This window comes from Diplotaxodon limnothrissa, linkage group LG23, assembly GCF_057381915.1.
Source record: "Diplotaxodon limnothrissa isolate DT_005_m linkage group LG23, D_limnothrissa_male_GT1.1, whole genome shotgun sequence".
In the NCBI taxonomy this organism is placed as follows: Eukaryota; Metazoa; Chordata; class Actinopteri; order Cichliformes; family Cichlidae; genus Diplotaxodon; species Diplotaxodon limnothrissa.
Genome location: NC_140617.1, coordinates 47,582,078 through 47,591,816, shown reverse-complemented (window position 1 = coordinate 47,591,816; position 9,739 = coordinate 47,582,078). Strand labels below are relative to the sequence as shown.

The 9,739-nt window shown below is 39.8% G+C and overlaps 1 pseudogene; it reads right to left on the bottom strand.

Annotated features, from left to right (window-relative positions):
• Positions 1 to 753: 753 nt before the first annotated feature.
• LOC146608965 (uncharacterized) lies at positions 754 to 7,041 on the bottom strand (annotated as a pseudogene).
• Positions 7,042 to 9,739: the final 2,698 nt, after the last annotated feature.

Genomic DNA, 9,739 nt, shown 5'->3' with positions numbered 1-9,739 from the left:
ATATCCGATGTTTTAGAAAGCGACTGCTGTTTGACGGTCATGTCGCACTAAATCCGTCTTTTACATCACTGACACAAGACAGACGCCAATTGTCAGCGCCAGAGAAGACATCGCGAACGCTTACTGGCCATCCAGTGAAACTGTTGGGAAGACAACGATGGAGAAAACGTGAACATTTTATTTGTACTGTATAATCTGCAGATTCTGACAGAAATCTGCAACTATCCTTCGAAGCACCGCTCCTCTCTAAAACAGCAATAAGGATTGTAGTGGCAATTCCTTTACTTTTGTAAGATCAAACGTCCCACAACTTAAAGTCCACAAGCCACTGCTGCACTGAGGTAATATTTCGTACGCAGGCAAAAGAAGTCCATTGTCCAAACATTTTAGTTGAGAGTTTTGGTTTATTTATCCATCTTGGCAAGCAATAACAAGATCCTTCCTGCTGCTTCTCCTGCTCTGGTAAAAAACCATAGGCCCACCCCAATGCATGCTGGTCCTATACCAGTCTCTTTATTTATAGAAACAAAATGGCCCTACAGCTCTTACTAACTAATTTAACAAAATAACAACAAACAAATCATTTAAAACAAAATATTAACCGACAAATAAACCCCAAAATATAAGTAAACTAACAACAAACTTTAACTAATTTAAAGAACAAATAGCTCCAACACTCCGGCCCCTAATTGTGCATACAATCACAATTACTTTAAAGTCCCAAAAGGAGGAGCTATTCCCTTAAACAAATCCTTAATTTTCATTGAGGATTTTCTTCACGATGAGGCTTCCAGTAGCAAAATAAGTTTCGTCACTGGCCTTTCCAAAACACTGGTCCTTGTTTGTAGTCTCACAGAACGCACCAAGCCTTTTGCATCCTGGTTTACATTTAAGACTTTCGCCATCATCCATGATCCTCTTGGAGCTGTAGCGTCTGCAATTAAAACAACATCTCCAGGTATAAGACATCTTTTAGTCCTCATCCATTTTTGTCTTTCTTGCATCAAAGGTAGGTACTCAGAAAGCCATCTCTTCCAGAACAACTCTGCCATGTACTGTACCTGTTTCCACCTTTTCCTGACATGCAAATCACTTGGATGAAACAGTCCTGGTGGAAAAACTGGTTTATTTTTCAGCAACAACAAGTGATTGGGTGTCAGTGCTTCAAGATCATTTGAGACATCTGAAACTTTAGTAATGGGTCTGTCGTTCATTATAGCTTCAACCTCACAGAAAACTGTTTGGAGTCCTTCATCATCCATTTCTTTCTGACCTTCCGGATCATTCTTATTCAAACCTGCAGCAAGCAACTCTTTCCTCTTCTGTGCCAACAACACCAAGACCTCTTTCATCTTTAAAAGCCAGGCTACAGAGATTTTAAGTTTTGCCCAAGACGAGAAGTAGAGGATAAAATAGCTGGTAGGATTTTGTAATTCCCTCACAATGGCATTCATTGTCAGGTCCCTTTTGAGCTCTGGGTCATCTGCAGAAATTACACTGTACTCCACATCCAGTTTAGGCCATTCCTTTTCTGACTTATAGAGAAATTCGGGCCCTTTTATCCATCTCCTACATTTGAGGAAATCCCCAGCTCTCATGCCTCTGGATGCGTCATCTGCAGGATTCTCCTTAGAAGAAACGTATCTCCACTGCTTCACATCTGTTGCTTCTTGAATGACAGCAATTCTGTTTGCAACAAAAGTATTGAAGCTTCTGGTTTCATTGGAGATGTATTTCAGTACTGTTGTACTATCAGTCCAAAAAACTGATTTTTCCAACCTGACTTGCAGCTCCTTTTGCAGAAGCCTGTCCCCCCGAACTGCAAGAACTGCAGCCGTCAATTCCAACCTGGGAATTGTAGTTTGCTTGAGAGGAGCAACTCTAGCCTTTCCCAGGATAAAAGCAACATGCGTGACGTTATTCTTTTCCAACTTTAAATATGACACCATTCCATACCCATCTTGACTTGCATCAGAAAAATGATGAAGTTGTGCCCCATCTGGTCTTCCAAAGCAATTTGGTTTAATGCAACGTTCCACTTTGAACTTTGAAATCAGCTGGAGATCCTCCAGCCAATCACGCCACCGCTGGGAAAGAGAGTGGGGAATAACTTCATCCCACTTCAAATTTTGTCGGCAAAGCTCTTGTAGCAACAGTTTAGCTGGCATACTGAAGGGAGACAAGATTCCCAAAGGATCATACAGTGAGCTGACCACAGACAAAATGCCCCTTCTGGTTGTTGGACGGTCCTGCAGGGAGGTTCTGAACTGGAACTTGTCTGTTGCTATGCACCACTGTAAACCCAGTGCTCTCTCAACTGGAAGTTGATCTGTGTCCAAATCCAGATCCTTAATTTCCTTTGCTCTTCTTTCCTCTGGGATTGACATGAGCACTGTGCGACTGTTGCTGATCCATTTTGAAAGCTTAAATCCTCCATGCTCCCACTGGCACAGATTATAAACAACAACAAAATAAACTATCACAGCTATGCAGATGACACACAAATATATATCACAATGTCACCAGGAGACCGAGGCCCTGTACAGGGTCTTGGTAAATGCATTGAGGAAATTAATGACTGGTTGTGCCACAATTTTCTCCAGCTAAACAAAAACAAAACTGAGGTAATAGTCTTTGGCGCCAAAGAAAAACGATTACAGGTCACCAGAGAACTTCAATCTATACATCTAAAAACCACAAACCAGGCGAGAAATTTGGGTGTAGTGATGGATGCAGACCTAAACTTAGAAAAACACATTAAGACAATAACAAAGTCAGCTTACTATCACCTCAAGAATATTTCAAGGATAAAAGATCTGATGTCTCAACAGGACCTGGAAAAACTAGTCCATGCATTCATCTTTAGTAGGCTTGATTACTGTAACAGCATCTTTACAGGTCTACCTAAAAAAATCAGTCAGACAACTACAGCTCATTCAGAACTCTGCTGCTCGAGTCCTCACTAAGACCAAAAAAGTGGACCACATCAGTCCAGCTCTGAGGTCTTTACACTGGCTGCCTGTCCGTCAGAGGATAGACTTTAAAGTTCTGATGCTGGTCTATAAAGCTCTGAATGGTTTAGGACCAAAATACATCAATGACCTCCTGACCCAGTATGAACCTTCCAGATCCCTCAGGTCATCTGGATCCGGTCTTTTATCAGTTCCCAGAGTCAGAACCAGACACGGAGAAGCTGCATTCAGCTTTTATGCTCCTTATATCTGGAACAAACTCCCAGAAAGCCTCAGATCAGCTGAAACACTCAGTTTATTTAAATCCAGGTTGAAGACTCACCTATTCTCAGCTGCATTTGAATAAAGCACCAAATCCACACTTTAAGCTTAAATTTCAAAACTTACATTTAACTACTGATTTTATCTACTGTTCTGATTTTATCTGTTTTGATTTTATATACTGTTTTGTTTGTTTGTTTGTTAGTTAATTAGTTAGTTTATTTGCTTGTTTTAATCAATTTTAAATCATGCTTTTTATTTGTTCTTGTTTCTAATGTCTCTGTAAAGCACTTTGAATCACCTTGTTGTTGAATTGTGCTATACAAATAAACTTGCCTTGCCTTGCCTCCTTTAGCGCAGATATCTGTCAGTCTATTCACCATGTGCTCTGCCTCCTCTTCTGAAGCAACAGATTTCAAACAATCATCCACATAAAAGTTTCTTTTGACTGTATCAACCACTTCAGCTGGAAACTGTTGTGCATTATCATCTGCAGTTCTCTGTAGAGCATAATTTGCACAGCTTGGCGAAGATACAGCTCCAAACAAATGCACTTTCATCCTGCATTCCTGTGCAGACCTTGAAGTGTCACCATGTTGCCACCACAGGAAACGGAGAAAGTTGACATGTTTTTCTGAGACGTGCACTTGGTGAAACATGGAATCAATGTCCGCCATTAATGCAACAGGCTCTTGTCTAAATCTGATCAGAACCCCAACCAGCGAGTTTGTGAGATCAGGTCCCTGTAGAAGCTGACTGTTCAATGATGCTCCTTTATAAGTTGTTCCACAGTCAAATACAACTCTTAATTTGCCCTTTGTGGGATGATACACTCCATGATGAGGGATGTACCACACCTTTCCATCATCTTTGTGCAACTCATCTACAGGCACAAACTCGGCATATCCTTGTTCAAGCATGTTGTTTACACATTCAGTGTATTCATCCTTATAATGAGTATCCTTTTCGAATCTCCGTCTGAGACTCTGGAGTCGCTGCTCCGCGACACAGAGGTTATTTGGCAAACTGGAACCTTCTCTCCTGAAAGGCAAATCAATGTGATAATGATTTCCAATAAGCTTTATTGAACTACTAACAATATCCATGAAACACAGATCCTCTCTAGACATTTCAGTCTGCTCCTCTGATGATCTTTCATTAAAATCATGATTGTACTGTTTAATCAACATTTCTTCAAGATGCTCAACAGAAATCCTATTGGCTGTTACAGCAGTGCAGTTGGTTTCATTTCCACTGTTACTTCCAGTGCGCAGGGGACCATTTATGACCCAGCCAACTTTTGTTTTTACAGCATAAGGTCCACCCCCCACACTGTTTATCATCTTCCATGGCTCCAAAACATTGGAAGCATCAGTGCCTATCAGTAGCTCCACCTCTGCATTAACGTTGTGAAGTTTAACAGGTTTAAGATGAGGCCACTGATCGATGTCGCTTTGCTGGGGAATATTAACTGTAGAAACTGGCATAGTCTTTTGAGTCAAAACATCTGGCAATGGCATGAAATCATTTGCTTCCAAACCAGACACTTCCAAACCAGACAGAACTTGTGTACTAACAATCTTATCTTGACTCATTGTTCTCAAAAAGATATTGGTCCTTTTACCTTTTACATTCAGCCTTTTTGCCAAAGTTTCTGTACAGAATGTACCTGAACTTCCAGGATCCAAAAACGCATAGGTTTGCACAATTTTATTGCTCTTTTGGCTCTTAACTTGAACTGGAACTATAGAAAAAATTGCATCAACTTCATGACCAGCCCCAATATACCCACATGTCTGAGTGGTTGCAGTTGAAAAGTTGACATTAGAGTTTGTCCTCTGTTGAGTTTGTTCCGAAGACGCACCTGGATCCTTTCGCTCTATATGAAGAACCCCTGGGTGTCTTTGGTGACACACGTCGCAATCCAAATGACTCCTACAGTCTTTGCTTGTGTGACCAACTTTTAAACAACCAAAACAAATTCCCCTTTCCTTGATAAAAGTCAACTTATCCTGATGCATTTTAGCTTTAAACTGCTTACAATTCTCTAGTAAATGATTGCTGTGTGAACAAAACAAACAACTATGCAGAACGGCGGAAGTTGTTCTGCTTCCAGTTGTTTGAGCTCTGATTCCTGGCACTGTACTGACATTAGTGGCAAAACTACTTCCTTTTCTCCTTTGCTTGGTAGAACTTGAAGCTTTAAAGCTGCTTCCAGATTGTGAGTCTTGGATGTTGCCAAACACTGGATCTGATGCTACTTTTACCTGTTTTATTATAAAGGTAACCAGATCAGTGAATACTGCTCTGTAACCATTTTGTTCCTGCAGTTCATAGGCAACAACTCTCCATTTTCCCCTCAATTTGTATGGAAGCTTCATAACAACCATTCTCATATTTGAGGGCAAATCCAATTCCTTCATATAAACAACTTGCTGTGTTAGATTCGAACATCCTTGAAGAAAAAGAGAGAATGACTGTAGACCTTTCACATCCTCACTTTTAATAGGTGCCCAACTCACAATCCTCTCCATATATGCAGAGGCAATTTTATTTTCGTTCCCAAAATGTTCTTCAAGAAGATCTTTGGCTGTGGAATAGCCCTGCTCAGGAGGTAAGTGCTGACAACTATGCACCAAATCCCTAGGCTGCCCCCTAGTGAACTGCTCTAAAAAATGCAAACAGTCGCTCCAGTTATCAGTTTTAGCTTCCACTCCATTTTCAAAGGCATTCATAAATGATCTGTACTGTAAAGGGTCTCCATCAAACACAGGGATGTTTCTGGCGGGGAGGACAGAAGATAAGTTTTGTTTTACAAGCAAAGTAGTGATGTCATTTTGTTTTTGCATAATATTTACAATCTCCTTCGTGCAATTCCCAGTCAAAGTAGGAGACTGAGGCTGTGTTTGCTGCGTCACTTGAGCTGAATCATCAACCTGATGTTGGGTTTGACTTTGTCTAGGTACGATTACTTGTGATTCAGATGCAGAATTTATACCAGAGTAATCTCTTGATGTTGGAACAAATGTATCGGCACAAGGAGTTAAACTAGGCGCTTCTTGTACGTGCCCTCTTTCAAAATAAGAGTTCATTCCATCAGAATGCTCAGAGCTACAAACTGAATTTATTTTTAAGACACGAAGCTTTGCATTAGTGGCTGCCAGCTCTGTTTCCAAGGATAATGTCTCCTTTTCTTTTCTCAGTTTTTCCTCTTGCGCTTCGATAGAATGTTTTTTCTTTAATGCAGCGAGTCGCTCCATGAGCGCTGCCTTGTCAGCCGCAGCTTTAATGCATGCGGAAGATGTTGATGAAATTCGACTTTGCTGTGACAATGTTTTTGAAGGTGGTTTTACACTTGAGATATTAGAGACACTGTCTTCAGGTTTTATTTCATCCAAACTTTCAACAACTTTATCATTACGAACAATATTGCTTTGTTCAGTGTACGGCTCGCCCGCCTCCTGCAACCAAACCTTTATTTTGTCCATAAAAACAGAGAATGCTGTCATCTTCGACTGAAAATGTGCATTTTGCCTTTTCACTTCATCTTCTGGCAGTGGCAAACTTAAAAAGGATTCTTGCAAAGCGTTTGCATCTTGATAGCATTTAATAAACTTCCCAAATTCAGAAGACACTTCCTTAACGTTCTCATATGAGGTCATTAAAGCGGAAGTTTTCCCCATGTACTTAGATGCTTGCTTACACATTGAACTGCGCTTTTCTTGGCATGTCTTTATATACAAATCCAAACCTTTTGGCGTAAATTTAACGCAGTGTCATCCTCTCGTTTACTCTTAATATCCGACATTTTTATTGTCCTCTTGGATTATTTCAAACTTCATAAAGATGTACAGCACACTGAGAATCCATAGCCTAAAGTACAAACATGACATCCATTTACCTGCCTTTTGCAGCGAACAAACATTTCCACAGAGGGCGTTGGCATGTTTCAATTAGCGATCCAATTTTGCACCAATTTAGTACGTCAAAACTCAGTTCATCAGTCTTTGTAGTGAAATTATGTCTTTAAACTCCAATAGCTTCACCGTTTTCCTTTACGGCTTAAACAATATTATCACTCACCAGCTTTGACGAACGAGTGACATGTTGATCCAGGCCTCAACATCAAATCCGTCTGGATTACTCACCAGACGATCCAATAACATTTATTCGAGTTCGACGGTGATCCTTGAAATCCTTATATCCATTAATGAAGGATTATTCCTTTGTCCACGGGATGGTTTTTTACTTTATGTAGTGGCAATTCCTTTACTTTTGTAAGATCAAACGTCCCACAACTTAAAGTCCACAAGCCACTGCTGCACTGAGGTAATATTTCGTACGCAGGCAAAAGAAGTCCATTGTCCAAACATTTTAGTTGAGAGTTTTGGTTTATTTATCCATCTTGGCAAGCAATAACAAGATCCTTCCTGCTGCTTCTCCTGCTCTGGTAAAAAACCATAGGCCCACCCCAATGCATGCTGGTCCTATACCAGTCTCTTTATTTATAGAAACAAAATGGCCCTACAGCTCTTACTAACTAATTTAACAAAATAACAACAAACAAATCATTTAAAACAAAATATTAACCGACAAATAAACCCCAAAATATAAGTAAACTAACAACAAACTTTAACCAATTTAAAGAACAAATAGCTCCAACAAGGATCATTATTAGGTTATTTGTAAATAACAAAATAACTTAAAGCAAAATTGGGAAACGTAAAGTCCGAAACAAGTTTTTATATTAAGGCCATCAGTCAAACAATACTGTTGCTCTGGGTCTAAACAGAGCGTGTTGTGTGTGACGTCTTCTTTTGCGCATGCGGGCGCTTTGAGCGTTCACACTAGAGCGCGTTTGCTGTCGCATTTTATTTGTAGTGTGAACGAGCAGACAAAAACATCGGATTTGATCAAAAAAATCGGAATTGAGCATTAAGACCTGCAGTGTGAACGTAGCCTAAGGGGCCAAGCCCAATTCCTGAAAACAACCACACACCATGATCCTCCCTCCACCAAACTTTACACTTGGCACACTGCAGCCAGATAAATACTGTTCTCCTGGCAACCACCAAACCCAGACTCATACATCAGATTGGCAGTTGGAACTATAACTGGACTTGTTGAACAGGTGACATCCTTTCACAGTACATCACTGAAATTCATTTAGCACCTGAAAGTGACCCATTCTTTCACAAATGTTTGTAGAAGCAGGTGTGCAGACTGCTTCTAGACTTGGCGATGAAAGTGATTGCATAACCTGAATTCAGTGATTTGAATTGGTGAGTAAATTCTTTTGAAAAGGTAGTGTATCTTTGTTAGATAATTTAAAATACATTTGAATTTAATTTCATCAAACTCTTCTGTTCTTTTTAGAGATGTAGTTTTTTATGGTCATTCATTGATCATTAACGTCACTACACTCCTGGACAATATGTGAGGTCTAAAGACAAAGGTCAGAAGATGTCTTCTCTGTTAATGATCATGCCGAAACAGCACTTTTTTTTTTTACATGTTTAAACATTGTGTCACATAAATTCTGCTGATGTGTTGTTGGTTCAGTGAACTTGAGTATCTTACCAAGGAGCTGTCTGCTACTTATCTCTGTCTGAACAATATTTTACGACAGTTTTCAATATTCAAATCGGATAGATCATTTTCCAGGCTATAAGACTCTTGTAAAGCAGTTTAATCACTGAACCTGCTGTGCCACTTTTACCTGGCACATGAACTGCAAAGCCTTTTCATGGAGTTCATCGCTCACTTTCAGTCAAGTATTTCAGGAAATTACTGCACTGGTTAGCACTGTCCCTCACAGCAAGAAAATCCTTGGTTCAATGTTCTCTTTGCAAACTCTGGTTTCTCCCACAGTCCACTTAGTCCAACTCCTGAGTCTAGATTGACCATGGGTGTGAATATTAGTGCAAATGGTTGTCTGTCTTTATATATTCACCATGGATAGACTGACAGTTTGTCCAGGGTTAGTCTGTCTGTTGATGTGTTGTGAGGTCAGTGAACTTCAGTGCTTCAGACAGCGACCTGCTTGTTACTTATCTCTGTGCAGATACAACACAGTACTCCAGCTTTCATTATTCAAATTTTATTTGAATAACCGCCATCATCACCACTGATACCACCACTATGTCTGGATAGAAAAGTCATATAAAACATTTATTTATTTATTTTTAGATTAATTTAAGAAACTGTCTCTAGCAATGTCACTTTTGTCAGCATTGTGAATGCTGAAGAGAAAATTTTGCTGTTAAGTCAGGAAGACTGAGTTTACCAGACGTCTGCAGCCAGCTCGCCCTCTCTGTTTCTCTGTATTTGAATACAAAAGAGCACAATGTCATATCTTTAAGTGTTTATGTTGCATTTTAGTTCAAGAAGGTGACAGGTGAGTTTTGGCAAGAAATAATATATTTGAAAAAAACAAACAAACATACTGCTGTGTTGAATTTCATCGTATTTACTGTTGGAGTGAGGAAAGGAATGCAGCTTAATGG